At 38.6% G+C, this 22794-nt stretch overlaps 2 pseudogenes; both read right to left on the bottom strand.

The window, feature by feature from the left end:
• Positions 1–535: 535 nt before the first annotated feature.
• On the bottom strand, positions 536–1867 carry LOC139012865 (striatin-interacting protein 1 pseudogene; annotated as a pseudogene).
• A 20359-nt stretch (positions 1868–22226) lies between these two features.
• Positions 22227–22644, bottom strand: LOC139013144 (large ribosomal subunit protein uL23 pseudogene; annotated as a pseudogene).
• Between the last annotated feature and the right edge of the window lie 150 nt (positions 22645–22794).

The following is a 22794-nucleotide window of genomic DNA, read 5'->3' on the forward strand; positions in this document are numbered from 1 at the left end:
TCCAAACCCATCTGCTGAGGCAGTTGCCTGAGCCTCTGCAATTGCTTCTGGATGAAATTTAGCATGAGGCTGGGGCAGCATAAGAAACCTCCCAAAGCAAAACCAGGATTCTCACTTTCCGGCCCTGGCCCTAATCCTAAACCCTCTTCCTTGGCAAGCTGACCAGCCAAGGATTTTCCCGCCTCAAGAACAGTCTGTGTGACCCCTGAATTTAAGATGCAATGAGTTCCCGTCCCATCCCAGCTTTTCTGAGCCTTGGGTTGAAAGAGAAATGAGCTGCATCAGGGTCCAAGAGAGGAGAGAGGGGACGGGTGAAGGAAGGGAGGACCCCAAGCTTAGAGATGACTGCTCCCAGGAGGGAGGCTGGGATCAACCAGAGGCTAAATCCTTGCTATCAGTCCCTTGCTGGGCTGGGAGGGCACAGTGGGACTGTGCTGCCACCTGGAGGGGGCGGGGACCACTGCAGCAATGAACCAGGGTAGGCCCTGAGGCACCTTGTTGTGAACTTTCTTCCTCAGTGTCTTGCTCAGGAGCATCACTGCAGCAGCTCTTTCCAGGAAATGGGCTTGGAAAAGACCTCCCTTTCTAACCAGAGGTTGTAGTTCATCTGGACTCCCTCAGGGAGGTCTACCCACTGGCCCAGGACACTCTGCTGGCTGTTGACCAGAGGCAGGAAGTCAGGGTTGCTGTGGGCCCGGTTGTAGCATTAGATGTTGACACAGAGGGCACACTCTTCTGGCTGGAAGTCCTAAGGCTGGGCTTCGGGATTGTTGTGGTAGACCCCGTGGTCATTCAGCCAATGGCACACCTATCTGGTAGATGGCAGGTATCATCTTCATGTTGCTCGTTGGCTACTGCTGCCCAAGGTACTTGCTCTGCACCCTGAGCAGCGTCAGCACATAGAGCCGCGTCATGGCCTCCTTCACCTCCAAGGCCTGCTTCAGGATGGGGCAGACACCACCTGCATCACCGTCCTTGAATGCTTCCATTTAGTCAGTTTGTTCAAGACCCAAAGCCGATGAATACAAGAAAAGAGGTTCCTTCAGGTCATTGTCACCAGCTTCCAGATTCGCAACAGTCAGCTCTGGCAGCTTGCATACCTCGCAGTGAGGGTAATCCAGGGCAGAAAAGCTGTTCTTGGCAGTGATGTAGGACATGATATTTGACTGAAGAACTTTAGGATCAAAGAGATGCAGCTGGCAATTGCCTAGTACTGGGCTATATATTCAATCTGGTCGACATGGTTCAACATAATGTGCTTGAGCAGCAACTGTAGGACAGCAGAAATGGCCTTAACAATGACCTCTTTGTGGAGGTCCACCTCCACCCCAGCTTCGCGTGCTCTGCAACACTGTGGTGGGCATCTCCTCAGGCAGGACGTCTGCTTGGAGGTTTATTGAGTCTGTTTTGGCTTTGGGAGCTGTGACCAGCAGGATCTTCAGCAGCACCATCATGTACTGAGGCAGGCGGGGACTTGCTCAACTTCCGCTCCCGTCCCCACCCCACCCCTCCTAGAGGAGAGTGTGGTACACCTCCTTCATCTGTGCCTGGGCCCCTGCAAACAATCATTGTGTGCTTGCGCTGTTTCAGAGTGTTAATGCTTCCATAGACTGGCCTGGGCAGCCCCCACCACTGTGCTGGTGTCCCTGCCTAGAGTGTAACCTATGAGTTTGCTGCACTTAGGCTTGGGGAACATCTCGAGCCTCTCTCTGTGATCTTGGGCATCCATGGGAGCCCCTTTGGGCACTAAGCCTGTCCATCTGGGGTACTGTTTTGGGGGAGGCATCGCCTCATCCCCCTCCAGACTGTTGGCCTCATCATTTTCCTCTTCCTCTTCTCTAGAGTCATCAGCTTTGTAGGGATCCATTGCTGATTTTATATTTTTAGCGTCCAGTTTCACAAAAGTAGAATGATTATTGTGATTGTTTTCTTTCCCAAAAGAGACTTTCTCTTTCTTGCTAAGTTATACTGTTTGTCCTTTAAATTAACATACAGATTCCTTTAAAAATGCAGCATATGGGCCTTGGTTCTGGTGTTTCACTGCATGCTAGACTGGGAAATAGTGTAGCACTTTAGATAAATTTGTTACTTTCTGTGAGCTGAGAGGTCTTATTTGTAAGATGGAGTTCATAGTATCAAGGAGCTAGGGTTTCTGTAAGAGTTAAATGAGTTAATGACATATAGTAAGGGTCCTTTACATCACAGGTATTTTACAGAGATGATATAAACCATGCTACCTTCCATCCTCATCCACCATCACTTTTAACATGATATGACAGTGACAGAAAGCAGATGGCCAAGGAGTTACACATTGCACAAGCTCATAGCTCACTAAAGTTTCAAAGTAAAACCATTGATTTTTTTCCTTAGGTTAGGTGAAACCTTTTGATCCCTCCCTGCTCCCTTAGCTTTGACCAGAAGATCCCCAAATGATGAGTGTGACAGACCACAGCATGAAGAAATCCTTATTGGAATTCAATCTTTTTCCATGAGTACTTAGCACAGACCATTATTTAAGTGTTCTAGGCATTCATAATGGAATACTCTATTCTTAAAATAATTTACAGTTTAGTTCTGGGTTATTTGAAATTGCGTTACTCTGGTGGGAGTGACGATTCGGTGGGAGTTGAGGTGGAACCCTGCTCTGTCACAATTGTAAAGCCACAGTGTGAGTAGAATCAGCAGTGCTTGACTCAGATCCAGTTACTCTGATGTATTATGAGTGACTCAATTTAATTGAAAATCACCACCAGACATTGTTACTAGATAAAGCTGTAAAATGCTTTGCTGCTGCAGCAGTGACTTATAGGTCTTGTGTGCAACATAAAATGTTAATGAAATGGGCATTTAAAGATTACCATTACAGTATATCCTCTAGTCTATGATTAAAACATTTAATGGTTTTTACATAATAAACTAAGATAAATGCAAGGTCTGGGATTTTAAAATGGCAACCAAAGAAAGAAATGAATTTGAATTTTACTAACAACATATTGTAACATAAAATAAACAGATATGTCTTATAATGACTATGTATTGTGCACCACTGAAAAACTAAATTTTTGGCAAAAAAAAGCAAAAAATAAGGTAGATATTTGGAAATAGGGCATGATTATTTTCTACCATAGACTCTGAGATGCTTAAGATTTTGATATCTACAAAAGACCTCAAGAATATGTTTTGAGGCATATGAGCCAATGTGGTAGACTCCTCAACTTCCATTCCACTCCATCTGGTTAGTCTTGAACCATTGTCATCTCATTCATCTGGTTTGTTTAGTTTTGGGCACAACTTGGCTTCACTAGAATGTAAAGTACATGAGGGCTAGATTTTTTTATTGTTTTGTGCACTGATGTTTTCCTATGACTTAGAATGGTGACAGACCTATGATAGATACTTGATAAATAATTGTTCAAGAAAGAATGAGAGAGAAAAAGAAAGAAGGGGAAGAAGGACAGAAGGAAGGAAAAAAGGAAGAAAGGAAGAGAGGGAGGAGGGAGGGAGGAAGGGAGGGAGGGAGGGAAGAAGGAAGGATGAAAGAAAAGGAGGAAAGAAAAGAAAGAAGGACCAAGAGTGACATAAAAGGAGAGGATTGCTTAGGATTCCTGGAATCAGTTAGCGATCACTCTCTATCACTCTCTCCCTACCTGACTTGAGCAAGGACAACTTTGCCCTGTTGGAACTGACATCTATTTTAAGACCACAAAGACAACCAGCCATAGGATGGAACTTATCTCATTATTTTAAAGAGATGGAAAGAACCTGAGCTCTTGATGACAAAGCTGAGTATTTTAATTAATCATTCCTATCTCTGAACGTAATTATGGTGCAGCAAAATACAGTTTATCTTATTTAATCTGAGTTAAGCAGAAGTTTTCTTTTTTGCAGCTGAACACTTTCTAACAGACAAAATCTAGATTCCAGAGTTTGGGAACAGGATACTGTAGTTGAGAATCAGTCATTTTACCAATCAGAACCCAGTATGGCACCTGTAATGAAATTCTCTGTAATCTATACTAATAATAGGGTAATATGCTAATTAGACTGGATAGACTGGACGTCTCCCAGACGTTCTTCTGGACAAAGCCATGGTGGCAGGGCCGAGGCAGAGGTGGTTAGGGGCAATCAGGCTAGCAGGGGAGAGCAGTTAGAGGCTATCAGGCTGGCAGGCAGAGGCATTTAGGGGCAATCAGGCTGGCTGGGGAGAGCAGTTAGGGGTGATCAGGCTGGCAGGGGAGTGGTTAGGGGCATCAGGCAGGCAGGCAGAGGTGATCAGACAGGCAGGCAGGTGAGCGGTTAGGAGCCAGTGGTCTTGGATTGTGAGAGGGATGTCCGACTGCCGGTTTAGGGGTCCTGGATTGGAGAGGGTGCAGGCTGGGCTGAGGGACCTCACCCCCATCCCATGCACGAATTTTATGCACCGGGCCTCTAGTCAGTAATAATAGCAATTGTCTCATTCCCTGACATTATGTGTCAAGCCCTATGTAATATTTTGCATACGTTAGATCCCTTTACTAACCTTACTAGGTAAGAATTACCATTGCAGTTTGCATATGTGGAAATTAAAGCTTTAGGAAGTTAAGGTACATATTGATCAGGGGATTGATGTAAGATATTAATACATATGTTTTAGACTGTAGAGCTCAAGCCCAATACTGCACTCACACAGGCCTGACTTCTAGAGGGCTCCCTTTTTAAATTCTCATGGTCTTTCTAAAACAAAATAAAAAAATTAAGGCTCACCTTCTCCACATAATCCTTAATTTTTAAGTTTTCTTAGCAATGCAAGTATATGCTTAATTACTCAGAATTCCTACTTTTGCCATTCCCTATGAGTATTTGAATTGAACAAAATGTTGCTTCAACGTAACATAATTGATTTGGAAAATTCGGTACAGAGAAAAATTCCAGAATGATGTCAGATCCATAGGTGAAGAAAAATTTCAAACCAAACTGAATGATATGGTGATGACCTAGAAGATAATTTTTTTAAGGTACCCAATTTCTATCTGCTATTTAGAAAGTGAAAAGAATACAGAGGTTTGAAATAGTCTTCCTAAGCAAAATATGTCCACTTAGTTTTTTTTTCTTAAAATTGAATAAATTATTTTTGAATAGGGAATAGCAGTAAACGAAAAATCAGTGTTTGTGTTAACTGCTATTAGCACTTTCTCGATATTTTTATCTTGCTTTCCAATCTTTTGAGTCTCATTCCCCAGTTTACACAGATGAGAAATGTGTTACTACATGCTAATATTAATGAAGAATCTCTTCCAGGTACCTATGCTGCGAAAGTCCCCTTGAAACAATTTCTTATTCCAAAAAAGATACCGTAGATAGCTCTTGGTAAATCTTTGGGAAAAAGCTAAACTCATTCTGATGATAATCTATGGAATTTTTACATTTTCACCATTATCTTACCTGTCCTTTTATTATTTTTTTCCTACCACATCATTGATTTTATTTTTTCTTATTTTTATAGTTTAAATGTTTTTCATATTTGCTCATGTAACTATTCTTTTTTTTTACATTTCTTTATTGGTTAAGGTATTACAAATGTGCCCTCATTTCCCATTAACCCTTACCTGTCCTTTTAATACTACTACTCAATTTTCCCAGACCCTGAACTCCCTGAATTTTTAATAGCTCTAATATTTTTCTAGCTTTACTTGATAGTTTTATCAAGAATGTAGGTGGTTTTTACAGAGCTAGAACTCTATTCATATGTTCAGGTAACATTTATTGCTCATATACCAGGTAATATGAAAGGCATGGTAAGAAATAGATATATAAAACATGGTTCCAGAGAAGTTACATGGGTAGATATAGAAAATGTTAACAGTTACGATTTATAAGAGAAGAAGGTAAGAAAAGAGTGTTAGAGAAATCCAGAGAACACCTTAACCTGCCCAGAGAAACTGGTGAAATCTTACTTGAGTAGATGATTCCTAAGCTGGGCCTTCAAAAATAAACAGAAGCTTGACACGTAGGAACTAGAGTGGAAGAAATGAATGGCATCTGAGCAAGATGAAAGAGTATGTGGAAAAGCATGAGGGAGGGATGTGAGAATCTTCTGGAATGATCTATTATAATAAACTCAATCCTTATAAAGGCCCTGTCAGTTCTTGTGGTTATTCTTATATTATTGATAAAGAAACTAAGGCTTAAATTATCTGTCATTATTTGCTTGGTTTTTAGTTGCTCACTTTTCTTCAGTTCAAGTTTTCTTTGCTTATGAATTTATTATATAAAACATATCAGGGAACCAGCCCTGTCACAATTATTCAGTGTCTGTTGAATAAACACATGAGTCAAGGGAACAAAGGAATGTCATCTTCATTTATTATTTTAACAAAAATTTATGTGATTTCATATTGGTTCCCAACATGATTAGAATTCATGTCAAGTCAATTCAACTTGTGAGAAAAATTTAGAAAACAAAACCTCTGCTTGGCTGGAATGGCTAGGTGGTTGAACATCAACCTGTGAATCAGGAGATCGCAGTTCTATTTCACAGTCGGGCACATGCCCCGGTTGCAGGCTCAATCCCCAGAAAGGGGCATGCAGGAGGCAGCCAATTGATGATTCTCATCATTGATGTTTCTCCCTCTCTCTTCCTCTCTGAAGCCAATAAAAATATTTTTTTTTAAAGAAAACAAAACCTCTCACAGTATTTCAAAGAGAGGATTGGTTACAGAAGAGGTAGAAGGTCTAGAAGAACAAAAGGAAGAGGAGAGCGACCTAGTGGGGAAGAAGAGGAAGCAGGAAAAAGAGGGAAAGAAAAGGGGGAAGTGAAGGAGTCAAGAGAGGAGGAGACAGGGAAAGGAAAAGGGAGGAGGAAGATGAGAGGAGGAGAGGAGCTGGAGAAGGGAAAGAAGAAGGCTAAGGAGGAAAAGGGAAAAGAAAAGAAGGGAGGAAAAGAGAGCGAGAGGAAAGAGGAAGGGAGGAGGATGACACAAGGAAGAAGAGGAGGAGAAATACTGAGATTAGAAATTGTAAAATGAAATGCCATTTAAATAATTTGCCCATTTTTATATTGGGTTTTTGTCTTTTTGTATTGAGCTATAGAGCCACAGAGTTCTTTATATATTATTATTTGTGTGAGTTTTTTTGTAATTATGATTTGCAAATGCCTTTTCTTATTCTGTCTTTAAGCTCCTTTTTGGTGCCCTTTGATAAATAGGAGTTATGTGTTAATTGAAGTAGAATTTATCTGTTTTCCTTTATGCTTAATGCTCTTTCAGTCTTGTTTGAAAAATTATTCCCTCCCTGGAGTAATAAGAACATTATATTATATTCTAAAAGCTTTATAGGTTCGACATTCACATTTAGAAAATTAATCCACCTATAATTAATATTTGTTTTAGCTGTAGAATATTGTCTGTGTCCAGTCTGGAAAACAGAAATCACTCTGGGCACTCCACATATCAGCAATTGCTCAAATGCCATTTTAATATACACCTGAGGTTTTTGCATTTTCTAAAAAAATGAGATCTTTAGAAAAAGAAATGTATTATCAAGAAATACATTAGAAACTTTTATTTTGATTAAAGTTTGTTTTGAAGAATATAGTGTATTTCTTCAAAAGGTACTAAAACAATGCAGATTCAGTTAACTTACTATTATCATTCAGCTATCCACCGTTAGCATTAAAAACTCCTGTCAAAGCTGCACATTAGTTGTCAGATTATGATAAATCCAAAAAGTAATTTTTAAGGTAGAAATGGCTTCTTCTGACATATCTTCTCTTCAGCTTGTTATTAATCCATTCTCACGTCAGACTTGACATTGACATTGTGAGAGATGATGGACTCTCTTTATCATTTACTGAAACTTGGGAATTAAAAGTAATAACACCCTCTACATATATAGAGAGAATACATTTCGTCTAAAGATTAAGATGCATTATCAAAAGAACCATCTGAATACCTTCAATACTTCAGAGAAGGTTATCTGGCTTGAAAGATTATTTGATTAAATCATCGCATGAGAGAAAAAAATCACAAGCATACAATATTGGATACCACTACCCCACTACCCCACGACCATTAATTGTCTGTTGTGCTTTTTTTAAACTGTCAGTTCTATTGCAGAATGTAATTAACTTAATCTACTTGTCTTTAAAAGTAAAGATATTTCCTCTTGGCATTTCTGGGTCATTCCTTGATTCTGTTCAGTACTAGTAATTTATCTTCAAGACTATGTAACTATCTCCTCTCATGAGGAACATTCATTCATATAGCTTCCCAAATGGTTTCCCACTTTTCTCTAACTCTCTCCAATATGTATTTCAAATAGCATCTAAATGCTCTTTGAAAAACTAAATCAGATCTTATCACCTCCTGCTGAAAAGTCATCCATGGCTTCCCATTGTATTGAGAGCATCCATATTACATCCTGTGACGTAAGACCCTGAATAAAAGCTCCCTGCCAACCTCTCCAACATAATCTCCCTTCTCCACCTTGCTCATGGCGCACACGCTTAAATGGCGTCATTTCAGCTCATCATACATGCCATTTCCTATCTTAGGAGCAGCACAACATTGTTTTCTTTGCTGGAAATGTTCTCCCTGCAAATCCTCGCATTGATATAGCACTTCATTCTAACTTTAAATGGTACATTTTCAAAGTAGTTCTGTTCAATCTTCCTTACTAACTTGATATTCAGCTTCTTCTTAGTTTGTACTCACATAATTATTTACCCATTTAAATGCTTATTTCATCACTGCTTACATAGTGTCAAACATAGTTGCACCATCCAAAGTAGGTGATTAACAAGTATTTTTTGACTGATGAATTTAAGATGAGACAGTTAACAGTATTCGGGAGAAATAACATACATGTATGAAAGATTTCTACAGCCTTGCATAAATAATGCCTCGTTAGAATAGTTATTAAATGCCCTTTATAAGCAATGTAGTCTAAGTAACAAAATATAATCACTTGGAAAGCATAGAGAGAAATATCAAAAAGTATTTCAGACCCCATTATAGTGACCCAGTGAATTATTTCCTAGTGCCACTCTGTTCTCCTGGCTATCTGTCTTAGATTGTACATAAGCAAGGAGTACTCTGGACTGGAGTCTACCTCCTGTGACCTCTGAAAATGAGGACAAAACTGGCATGTCCAATGCTATTCTTTTCTTAACTCCCTCTTCTCTTCCCCTCTCCTTTGCCCTCTTTTCTTTTTCCTCTTTCCTTTTTCTCAAATCAGAGCTGAGTCAAAGAAATACTCCTTCTATTGTTTATAATAATAGAGCATTTTCATAAGTCAGCAACCCAAATGGAGTCTATATTTGGGTAAGTGTCTGTCTTAGGATGTTTCATTCCTTATCAAGAATGAGAACGGGATATCTATATTCTCAAGGCCTTTCTGAAATGTGCTTTAGAACAAGCAGGGAATTATTATTAGAAGAGAAGAAATGGCATAAAGAAAACACATTTCAAAGAGACTTGAAGACTCATTAGATATAAAAAAATAAAGGAGAGAGAATGGTTAGAGATTATTCTAAGTGTGCAAAGGTGAGCCCCTGGGAGAATGTCAGAGGGGCAGAAACACAGGGCTTCAGGGGCTCCGTGTTGAACACTTAGCATCTTTTTAATGTGGACTCTTTCATCTCAAGATATTTAAGTTTGCTTAAATGACACTGAATTCTCGCTCTAGTTATTACACGGAGAAAGAAAGTCAAGGACATAAATGGCAATTCCACAGACGAATTCTTAATGTAAGAAGTAAAATGAGCCTGACTGTCAGGTGGAAGGAGAATTTAGGCATGGCATCAGAATTGCATTCATGGGCATGAGGAAGAAGGGAAAGTGCCACCTCGCACATATCTTGAATAAGGCAACGGTACTGTGTGGCTTATCTTGATGAAAATTAAGTTTCACAACATGTAAGCTTCACGTTAGGGGCAAAATTTAAAAACAAAATCATTTTGATAAATTTTGAATGCCTTTCACTTAGGAGTGTTATAATCTAGTTTTGAGACTAAGCTGAATCTCAAAAGAAAACTGAAAACAGCCTACTGATGTGATAAAATTGGCAGCAGAGGCAGGGAGCTTCAGTAACGAGAAGCCAGTTCCTCTCATCAGTGCAGCTTCAGGAATTATCACTGACATATCTATTTTTCTATATTACCTCAACATCTGGCTTACAGGAAACATTATAATTTGTCTGTCTTGCCAGTAGACACAGCCCATCAGTAATTTAAAACTAGTGAAGGAGAAATTTTGAAATATCACAAGAGTTTTCCATTTTCAGTAATGCCTCTCATAACTTCTAAAACAAATTTCCATTTGTTTTACTGTATGAAATATAATGGGTTTACATGGGATATGGTTATCCTGCTATAAAAGTATATTTTTATAACATATAGCCTATGGTTGAATTCATGTGTCAAAGTTCTCTGTGTCTCAAGTGACTTGGATTACATTCTTGGAATTTATTACATTTCTCTGAGCTCAAGCCCTAACCTTGAAGCAATTGTGTGTGCTTCCTTCTTGCAAGTATTTCAAGACCAGAAGTTTTAATGCCTAAGATACATTAAACTCTATCCAAAGCCATGTCTTGCGTCCCTGAAAATGACAGCAGGTTACTTTCTGCAATCCCTTCCCCCTACCTTGGTTTTTGTTTCTGGAATCATTGGTGCGGTCTTAGATTCATTTAGAGATTCGGTTCTCAGTTTGTCTAACAAGTTTCTGTTTATACAGCTTGTCTGGCATCATGTCTAGGTAGTGCTACTTTTTTTTCCTCAAAAGTCTCCAGTGTGAATGATAAGATATAAGGTAACCACATTGTTTGCTGATTTGTTTATTCCCTTGGCAGGAGCTGAGGGCTAGAGCCACTAAAGTTGGGCTTTCTTAGGCCTGAGAGTTGATGGTTCTCAGCCAAAGCAACCAATGGGATGAGGAATGAAGACAGTAGAGCAAAAATTGTACAAAAAAGCTAAGATATAAAAAGCCAAACAAACAAACACACACAAAACCCTCTAACTAACATCAGAGTCAACAGTCCAGAATTTGGTCTCATAGATGAAAACAAATGCAAAACAGATGGAGTTTTCCGTGGTTTTTAGCAAAAACCATGATTGAGGCCTCTTTTTTAAATAGCCTTGACAATATGTGATTCAGGGTTTCAATTTTACGGAAAAGGCAGAGAATCCTTGTGTGGTGTTTGTCTTAAACACAACATCTCCCTGGTAACTCCAAATCTTCTTTAAAAGGGGTACAGACATGATCTTCTTGTAAAACTTCCTTAGTGGGTCTCATCTTCCAAAGTCTTCTATATGTTTGTTTGAGGTATAATTTAGTTTGTCACCTTTGTTATATTGTGTAGTTATTCTTGGGCGAAGAAAACAGTTGTCTGAACTAGGAATAAAAATATTCTATCTTATAGAACTTTCTCTCATTTTGATATTCATTGTAGGCCAATGGAGATGCTCATTTGTCCAAGTCTAGTGATCTGTTCCTGTCTTCAGCCCCACATGTCATATTCCTAATCCCACTCCTTTAGCTCACCTCCTTCGGTCTGGGGACTTGTACACAGAGAAGGATGTGAGGCCCTCTTCCTGATGCCAGCCCTGCCCCAGACACGCTCCTTGGCTTTCATAATTCACTATTCCCTGAAGCTTTAGATTCCTTCCTTCCTCCTCCCCCCCTCCCTTTTTTTTTTTTTTTTTAAATAATGCTCTATCTTTTATATGAGAATATAGGTAAAAACCTATTGGAAGATGATTATAAAGTGGAAAAACTCTTCAAAGCTCATCTAGAATCTGTTAGACATTTAAGCAGAGGAATATACACCATTCTAAACTGTCCCCTGGAGAGAAGGGTCTCTCTTCCAATGATTCATGCCGTTAGTGCAGTATCCCTATCCGGCCTCCTGCTGAATCTTTTGCAGGATTACAATCTAGACCAGTGATGGTGAACCTATGATACGCGTGTCAGAGGTAACACGCGAACTCATTTTTTTGGTTGATTTTTTTTGTTAAATGGCATTTAAATATAAAAATAAATATCAAAATATAAGTCTTTGTTTTACTATGGTTGCAAATATCAAAAAATTTCTATATGTGACATGGCACCAGAGTTAAGTTAGGGTTTTCCAAAATGCTGACATGCCAAGCTCAAAAGGTTCTCCATCACTGAGACTGTATTGACAAATTTTCAGAATAGTGTCCCTTTTGTCAGTTGTATACAGAGAACTGTGTTTCAGACAAATCATTCAGGAAGAACTTGATAAAAAGAAGTGGCAAGTTTAGTTTTCAGTCATACCCACTTGCTGAATACAACTATGGGAGTAATATTAACTGGTCATTAGTTTGGGTTGCTCAAGGGCTGCTCATCATTGAAATAACAAATTGTCGAGAGAAACCAAGATGGCGGCATAGGTAAACAGGGGAGTTTGCTGCCTCGAACAACCACTTCAAAAATACAACTAAAAGACGAAAGGGACATCATCCAGAACCACAGGAAAGCTGGCTGAGTGGAAGTTCTACAACTAGGAGGAAAGAGAAAAGCATACTGAGGCTCAGAGGAGGCGCAATGCTGAAGTAAAATACTAAGGTTTGGAGTGCATGAGGAACGGGCTGGAGGCTGAGGGCGCGGTTGTCGTTTTCAATCAGGAGGGAGTCTCAGGCTCTGAGCTCCAGTTCCGGGCGAGTCTCTAAGGACCCACACTCATGCGGGAGAAGCGGGACTGTCTGGCATCGCTCAGAACCCTAGGGCAGCTTTCTCTCCATTCGGCTTGCAGCGACTACTGGGACACTGAGAAGCAGAGCCTCTGAGGGCAAGACTGAGAGCAGCCATAATTGCTAACCCCACCCTGTTGATCCCGTGGGACCCACCCCGCCCAAGCCCTGCAGGGAGGCTTTTGCTGGATAGCCTCAGGCAAAGGCTAGATTAGCACCTCCCTAGAGATCCAGGAGCCAGGAAGCCCAGAGGTCAGAGTGGGACCATCCAGCTTGCAGCTCCATGGAACCATAAAAGACACACTCAGGGGGCAGACTCAGTGAGCACCAAAGCCCCATCGAAGCAAGTCTAGCCCCAGAGGGGTGTCTCCAGCACAGAAGTTCTCCCACCGCAGACACAGCTGATTCTCACAGCCAATTGGCCTGGAGGTCAATTTCTCACAGTGATAACTACAACAATCAAGGCTTAACCACAACAAGACTGTGCACAAAGTCCACAAGGGGGTGCACCAAGAGTGTCTACCTCAGGTAATTGGGACACTTAGCACAGAAAGGCACTCTATCGACACAGCGAAGCATAAAAAATGCCGAGACAAAGAAACAGGACACAAACGACAGAATTGGAGGAAAGCAAACTGTTGGATATAGAGTTCAAAACCACACCTTTAAGGTCTTTAAAGAACTGTTTAGAAGCCGCCAATAAATTGAGTAAGGCCCTCAAAAAGACTGGTGAGACCGCTGATAAATGTAGTGAGATCCTCGAAAAGACTGGTAAGACTGCCGATAAATGTAGTGAGATCCTCGAAAAGACTGGTAAGACCACCGATAAATGTAGTGAGATCCTCAAGAAATCTAATGAGACCCTCGATGTTGTGATAAAGGACCAACAAGAAATTAAGCATACACTGACTGAAATAAAGAATATTATACAGACTCCCAAAAGCAGACCAGAGGTTCGCAAGGATCAAGTCAAAGATTTGAAATACGAAGAAGCAAAAAACACCCAACCGGAAAAGCAAAATGAAAAAAGAATCCAAAAATATGAAGATAGTGTAAGGAGCCTCTGGGACAGCTTCAAGCGTACCAACATCCGAATTATAGGGATGCCAGAAGATGAGAGAGAGCAAGATATTGAAAACCTATTTGAAGAAATAATGACAGAAAACTTCCCGTACCTGGTGAAAGGAATAGACTTCCAAATCCAGGAAGCGCAGAGAACCCCAAACAAAAGGAATCCAAAGAGGACCACACCAAGACACATCATAATTAAAATGCCAAGAGCAAAAGACAAAGAGAGAATCCTAAATGCAGCAAGAGAAAGAAAATCAGTTACCTACAATGGAGTACCCATACGAATGTCAGCTGATTTCTCAACAGAAACTTTGCAGGCCAGAAGGGAGTGGCAAGAAATATTCAAAGTGATGAATACCAAGAACCTACAACCAAGACTACTTTATCCAGCAAAGCTATCATTCAGAATTGAAGGTCAGATAAAGACCTTCACAGATAAGAAAAAGCTAAAGGAGTTCATCACCACCAAACCAGTATTATATGAAATGCTGAAAGGTATCCTTTAAGAAGAGGAAGAAGAAGAAAAAGGTAAAGATACAAATTATGAACAACAAATACACATCTATCAACAAGTGAATCTAAAAATCAAGTGAATAAATAATCTGATGAACTGGTGATTGTAACAGAATCAGGGACATAGAAAGGGAATGGACTGACTATTCTGGGGGGGGGGCGAGAAAGGGGTGTGGGGGTGAGTGAAGAGATTAGACAACAATCGTGCACCTATGGATGAGGACAGTGGGTGGGGAGTGAGGGCAGAGGGTGGGGTTGGAACTGGGTGGAGGGGAGTTATGGTGGGAAAAAGAGGAACAAATGTAATAATCTGAACAATAAAGATTTAATAAAAAAAAAATCGTCGAAATTAATCCTTCCACCTCCTGCCCCCAATTCTCATAGAGTCCTTTTTAATAGAATCTGGATAGGGATGTCTTGTTATGAATACTCATTACCATATTAAGTTGTCAAATATTCATTTTATGTAGAGAGATTAGAGAGATTTTGATATTATTGTTATAATGTGGTTAGTTATAACTGAAATTAAATATAATTTTCTCAGCCTTTGGTAAAATCAGATGATTAAGTTAAAGTTCATTGACTAACTCAGCAATTAAAAAATATTATTACAAAATAGTATTAGCCTCTAAGAAAATAATTAGGTCTAAATGTATGCATAAAAAAATCTTAGTATTTATAGAGTAAAAATAGTACTTACTGAAATATAATCATTAGAACATATCAGAAATTGCTCTTTTTACATTGTGTTGAATGATAATTTACCTTCAATTTAATTTGATAATTCTTAAATATGGATCACATCCTCTCCCTTTTAACTTCTTTGCTTCGGTTCCAGGAAACATATTCTCCTTGTTTGTCCCCTACCTCTCTGGCTACTTTTTTTCATCTTCTTGATCTTAATTTTACAGTGCTTTACACATCAGTGATATGCTGGTAATGCCAGTATATTTATCTCTAATCTTGATCTTTTCCCTAAATATCAGTCAGGCTCATCTAATGCCTATTTGTCATGTCTATGTGAACATTTTTAAATGTCTCCTCAAACTTAATTTGAAAAATAATACCTCTAATTCCATCCCTTACTTCCTCTAACACACCCCAGCTCTTCCTATAGTCTTCCAACGTCACCAAATGGCAGTTTATGTCTACCAACTTCAGGTTTACCTCTTAAGAAAAGACCTGAGGTTTAAAACTATGGCATTCTTTATAACCGTAGATTTCAGAACTTTCCTTTAAAAGAAGAATATGTGACTGAAAATGAATTATTCTGATATTATAAATATGAGTACTTATCCCTTATTTTATTTCAAATGGAAATCATCACAAAGCAACTGGATTGATTAAACACTGGCTTGTAACTTGAAGGCTTCAATAGTTAAAGTATAGATTGAGCCAAGGGTGACCCAGATAGGCTAGATATATGGAATCATTGTTCATCAAGCATCTCTGGAAACTATATTGTAAGATCTCATTTAGGAACTCATTGTAATTTTTAAGCAACTGAGCTAAAACATTTTTTTTTTGTATTAACAACATTATTTGAAGGAATAAAGGACATGTTCCCATTTTAGTTTCAGTTTGTACCAAGTTCACTTTGTTTAATTGGAAGTTTTTCTTTCCTTTTAAAATATTTTATGTAAGTACTGCAAAGCTAAAATTAGTTGGATGAAGCTCTCCAGGACAATTTAGCCTATATTTCCATAGGCTATAGACTGCCCTAAGGATTTTGTTAGATTATTTGTTTAATTGAAATGTTTGAATAGGTAAATCATCCACATGGTAAAAATGTAAAAGTGTATAAAAAGATATTGAGTTAAAAGTAAGTCTCCTTCTTGATCAGGTTATCCTGAATCCCTGTGTCAAAGTAAAAATTGCATTAGACAAAGTTGAACACACAAATAAAAATTTCACGTAAGGCTATTGCATCAGGGAAAGATGCCAAACTCAGTGTGAGTTCAACTCCATAAAAAAAATAAAAAGGTAGGTGAGTTTTTAAAATCTGGGCTGGGGAATTCATCTTAGGCCACTGGTGTTTGGTAATTGGCATTTCCCAAGGGATACTTAAACTTTCTCTTATCGTCATCCACAGGAGCTAAGTTTATAAATTGGAGCAGCCACCTCCCTAGGTGTTAGGCTCCTACCTTCCCACAGAGACTGGGAGGTAGGGACAGTCTTCCTTGATGGTTACATTTCAAAGAGAAGGCTCCCAGGTCCTTTAGAAAGATAGTTCTGGGTTATTTAACTGGCAACGGGCTTTTTAAAAAGATTTACATCTTGAAGGGACAGAGAAAGAATTTACAAGAACAAGCTTTCTAAAGTGCAGGAAGAAAAAGGATGTCAGGAGTCTGGGGTAAGCAAGTAACCTGTCTGAAGTGTAGTCAGGCTGAATGGATGATAAGGCCATCTTCATCACTGTGGACCCTCCCTGGAGACAACTGCTGTCAGTCTCAGATGTCTCTTCCCAGAGATGATCTGTGCCTGATGAGTGTAGATACATTATACATTTTGAATATACACATATTCTGTAACCTTTTTCATGTTACAATATATGCTAAAGATTAATATTATAGTAAATGGTATACAGTGAATTATAAACAGTATCTGATTTTATAGATGTACCAAACTATTTAAATAATTCTCAATTAAAAGAAATTTAGGCTGTTTTTAGGCTTTTGCTTTGACCAACCGTGCTGCACATTGGAACATGCTTTGTTTTGCAGTCAAGAGGGCATTTCTACAGGATAAATTGCTAGAAATGGCATTGCTGGCTTGAAAAGATACATTTCAAGTTTTGTTAGCTGTTACCAAATTGCTTTCCCTGTGTTGTACAAATTTTGGCTCACATCAACTTTCGCAAACACAGCATGTTAAAAAAACTTTTTATTTTTATTTTTTATTTTTATTTATTTTTTTAAAAATATATTTTATTGATTTTTTACAGAGAGGAAGGGAGAGAGAGATAGAGAGTTAGAAACATCGATGAGAGAGAAACATCGACCAGCTGCCTCCTGCACATCTCCTACTGGGGGTGTGCCCACAACCCAGGTACATGCCCTTGACCGGAATTGAACCTGGGACCTTTCAGTCCGAAGGCCGACGCTCTATCCACTGAGCCAAACCGGTTTCGGCTAAAAAAACTTTTTGATTTTTGCCCACGTTACAAGTGAAGAGTAGTCACTTTTTAACTTTTAATTTGCATTTTAGATTATGAACACCAACACTGTCAGCTCACAGACATTCAAATTGTGCAATGAATGAATCAGTTGTCAATTGCCAGGTAGAAATAGTTTGCTGTGAGTAACTATCCATTACTGATAAGATGTCCAAATTATGCTAGGAAAAATGTCAAAAATTATAAAGTGGTTAAAGGACATTTTCCTTTTACAAAACCTTCAAGAGACAGATGGTAAGGGACAACCTTGGATAAGGGAAATTTTCATGCTTTTTTTTTCTAGTCTCTAAGTTTCCCACTACCATGTTTCAGATTCAAGCTATTCTTCCTTACTGTCTTTTCTGATTCTTGCCTATACTATAGATAGTCACGAGCTTAGAAAATTAAAAGAAAAAGGAAATTTTGCAAAAAAAAAAATATTGGAAAGTCTACCCATTATTTCCCCTGAATCGCCTTTAAGGAATAAAAAAAAGAAGCTGGGTAAGGAGCAGTATTGTTTGTTATGCAGGGTCCTGTTGAGTTTCTCTCCTTATATCGATGTTATTTCATTTAGTCTCCAAGACAACTTTCCAGTGAGTGGTGCCATTTGCATATTACTTGTGTGCAACCTGAGGTTAGAGGAGTGAAGCAGTGGGGGCAAGGTTACTTCCAGCTAGGAAACAAAGCTGGAACTGGATCCTTTTCCATGTCATTGCAAAGCCCTTTTTTTCTACCACATGGCCCATTGTCTCTGCCCATGCCCGGTTGTATAGAAGGGTTTGCCAGTTCATTATGGCTGGCTTCCTGTTCTAACTCGGAAAGGCGTTTCTGTATTTCCTGGCTTGTACTACAGTGAAATATACATAGACATTCTGGAAATTCAGTGGTTGGTACATATGAAAAAGTGAATAATGTTAGTTTGATGGATTATTTTGAATAGGCCAATAAATTAGAGTATATACGAGTGACTCACTGACAGAGAAATGATTGTGTTGATGTTTAAGTTGCAATTGCTTTTTGCCGATCTTCCCAAGAGGAATTTCAGCCTATGTGTATTGTGATTCTGTGTTGACAAAGCAGCCTTTTTGTTAATTTAACTATTTTTTTCTATAAGACATTTTAACATTACATGGAGAAGAATGCCCCAGTTTGAATTCTGTAGGACATGATTTCCTTTAAATGTTATAAAGGTTGTATGAGAAAACAAAAAAGTATAATATGTAAATTTTGGAAATGGGGTGGTAAAAAAAGAAAGTAGGCAGATTGACTTTGACAAAAACTGCGAACTTTGGGGGGTGGGGAGGGCAGTGGGGATTTTGGAATGGTGAGTTTCCCAGTCACATTTGACCTAGAACTTCCTCTTATTGAGTATCCTATAGACTAATGGGTAGGAGGAGTGTGCTGTGAAATGTTGGTGTAGAAACTGCTGTCAGTGAGCAAGAAATGCAAATACCAAGATGAGAATCAAGATATCACTCAATTTACACTATGGTCTTTATGGTCTGAAATGTAGAGAGCCTGCAATTTTTCAGATACTTCTGGCCTTACATTTCCTGTCTTTCACTCGCCATGCTCAGCCATCTATCTATCATCTATCTATCTATCTATCTATCTATCTATCTATCTATCTATCTATCTAAAATATGTTTATATTGACTTCAGAGAGAGGAAGAGAGAGGGAGAGAGAGATAGAAACACCAATGATGAGAGAGAGTCATTAATTGCTGCCTCTTGCATGCACACTACTTGAGGTTGAGCTAGCAACCCAGGCATGTGCCCTGACTGGGAATCAAATCATCACCTCCTGGCTCATGAGTCCATGCTCAACCTCTGGGCAACACTGGCCAGCCCATGCTCCACCTTTTTACTGCCTTTATATGGTCAGAGCTGTCTGCTCTACTTAATGCTGAAGGATAGCCAGGCTTCTGACCATTAATTGTTATATTTGCAAGTTAATCCATGAAACACTGACAGTGTGTGATATAGGTAAAGGAACAAATTTATTTCATGGGATTGTTATATTTCCACCTCATAAATGTCTGAAATGTCACTATACATAGCTTTTTAAAAAACTTCTATTAAATTTTGTATCTCAAAGCACAAAAAGTCAGTGATGATTGATTAACAGTAGTAGTAAAATTTTAAGGATGTAGCACTCATTCTCCAAACTGCCAGGTGTGTTGGCCTCCAGTAGCTCACAGTGAGTGCCTGCTCAGCAATTGTCCTCAACAAGAGGGAGCAGCCTGCCCGAGGGAGCAACCCACATCCAATGTGGCTGGCATGCAAAGGCCAGGCCCTAACTCAATTCTGGACAACTCTACAGAGCCAGTGTGGCTGCAAACCTCCCTGTGAATTCTGCTGAGGCCTTTATTGCAAGTTCATCATGTTTTAACCTCTCCTTCTTCTCAGTCTGTCTTCCTGCATTCTTCTCACAGGTGTTGGTCCCAACAGCCCTGCACAATAAACTCCCTGCACCCACATCTGTATTTCAGGCTGTTTCCTGACGGATCTTACTTAGGTAATGGTATCTTCTACAGGAACCCAGGTCTTCAGGGTGTCCACAAGCATGGAAAAGAAGGCCGAGTTTGTATCTACTTGAGTTGATTGAAGCAAATATGGGTTGTCTAAACGTCTAAAAGTAATACCCATCTAAAGTGCATTAACCAAAATGCTTTTGTAGAGGGAATTTACTCTTTAATGAAAACGAAAAGTTCCTACTTTTCTCAGTGTAGGGGAAGCTGGAGAAAATAAAATTATATATATAGTCATCATGGCCTTTCCTAGGGAACCAGACTTGTTTCATGTTGTCAGTCATTTTCAATCATTACACCCCAAGTACTGGGCCTAAATCAGATGTAGGGAGGACATGAAGCCAGCTTTACTCTCCTAATATGACCTGCATTTCTAAATAAAAACATTTGCACATGGGAGAATCACCAAATTTTAACTATTAGGCTAAGTCAAGAGGCTGTAAATCTAGGGAGCCTCTACTAGTTGTGAGAAACACTGTAATTACCTAGAGAAGGGCTAAGCTTGAGAAAATGAGGTAAATTCAGTGACAGAGGCATGAATGGTGGAGAGTTGAGGGAGGGAATGGGATCATTTGGCTTCTGACAGCAAATGCTACATTAAAATAATCATCTCCTTTCTCTCCTCCTCCACTTACATTTATTGAACATAATTTTATGTCAGACTATGGGTATATTTTTTATCTAGTGTTATGAGGTAGGTATTTTATCCCCGTTTAAAGATGAACAAACTAATGCTCACAAAAATCAAGTAAACCGCACAAAGCTACCATCTAGCTCCAAAGCCACATTCTTTCCATTGTACATTTATAATGGAAAGTATGTTTTGTGCTCTTTTATAGCAAGAGGATTAACTACTATCTATATTCAAAAAGTTTCAATTATTTAATCCAGCAGAATTATAAATTACTCTCAATATACCAGTTAGGGTGAATTTTGCCTAATAAATTGATATTGAGGAGTAGATAATTTCATGCTTGGCGCTATAACTAAGAATAATGGTAAAAGTAAAAAAATTTCCAAGTGAATTCAGATACTAATTAGGCCTTTGTTTTGTAGATAACTAAGCATCTTGGAAAGAAAAATGCAAATGTTCACTGAATACATTGACTTGTGTCATAATTATACCATTAAATATACTGAAAATACCAGTTACCAAGTTGATTATGAAAATAGGTCAATTAAGTTGGTTACCATAGTTGCTGAGTTTATTATTGGTTGTTCTCTTTAAAGTTTAAAAGAAGTTCAGAAAACCTCAGAATTACTGTGAGAACTCTCCTATTTCTCAGGGGTCAGAATATAACTATCTATGGGAATAGAAGGAAACTCTATTATTATCTTGTCTATATATCATTTCTAGGACTACCTCAGGAGAGAAAGAGTGACTTGTATCTTAGGAGAATGGGGAAAGAAGAAATATAAGGAATTTAACTTCTGCTCTCTTGGTATCAGCTATGAAACCAATCAGGATTTAAGAAAAAGTTTTAAAAGTAACTCAGATTTACACACACCCAGTCTAGGATGAATCCAGGACTGTAAATTAGGTTTCTTTATTTCAGGCTGAAGTATTTCATAGAAGTAGTTATGTTAAATATTTAATGTTAATGCAATTGCTGAGTTATATAGTAAAATTAGCAGAATGGAATATATTGATTATGGAATCACCAATTTTTAAATGTGAGGTATATATTACACAGGCTTACATCAAATTTACAGTGATGAGAAATATAGACAGATATAATTATTCAGCAGGATTATTAGTATTGTTTATGGTAGCCATTTGTAATATGCTGAATTAAGAGGCATTTTGAAGGTATAACAGAACTTGAACAAGGATGTATTGAGATAAATAAGCAAAAAAATGTTTCAGTGAAACATATTCTCAATTTCACATTTTAATATGGCTGTACAGAAAAAATAGAATACTGATAAATTCATGTTAGAAATAGATGTTTCTAGAAGTATTAGTCAAAATTTTGTTTATTATATTTTAAAAGTACTAATGGAGAGGCTAGTGAAAGGAAAGCAATAGTCATCCCTCAGTAAAACAAGACATTCATTTAAGATGTAAAAATTACTTTCTGAATTGATCAAATTCATGTTTATTTTTTAAAATATAAATTAACTTCAATTGAAGCATATTGTTTTATTATGCTAATTTTTTTTTTTTTTTTACAGTGTAAAATTTTTATATTTAGAATTAGGCAGCTGGACTCAGTGTAGGTGATTACAGTTTTGTTGGCAAATCCAAAGCATCATAGTCAGGAGCCAGTCAAACATATGCCTTCTTCTCGCCATCAGGCCTGATCGGGGTGTTGACCTCGGCCCCGTCAATGTCATAGAGCTTCTTCACTGCCGGTTTGATCTGGTGCTTGTTGGCCTTGACATCCACAGTGAACACTAGTGTATTATTGTCTTCCATCTTCTTCATGGCTGACTCGGTAGTCAGGGGGAATTTGATGATGGCATAGTGGTCACGCTTGTTTCTCCTGGGCGCGCTCTTCCGAGGGTATTTAGGCTGCCTCCGGAGCCTTAGTGTCTTTGGCCGTCGGAAGGTGGGTGACGTGCGGATCTTCTTTTTTTGTGTGGCTGTGGACGCTTTTCAACACTGCTTTCTTTGCCTTCAAAGCCTTTGCTTTGGCTTTGGCTTTGGGAGGGGCAGAGGCTTCCTTCTTAGCTTTCGGCTCCATCTTCGTAAAAAGATATTATGCTAATTTCTTGATCATTAATGTGTGCACAGGTGAGTCAACACTAATTTGTTATTTTGCACATTAATGTTGCAATGGCACTATTAGATATTTACATTCAAACATATAATAGGTATTTTTCCTCTGGGAAAA

This window comes from Myotis yumanensis, unplaced genomic scaffold, assembly GCF_028538775.1.
Source record: "Myotis yumanensis isolate MYYU_CA2020_CCGP unplaced genomic scaffold, mMyoYum1.0.hap1 SCAF_6, whole genome shotgun sequence".
NCBI lineage: Eukaryota > Metazoa > Chordata > Mammalia > Chiroptera > Vespertilionidae > Myotis > Myotis yumanensis.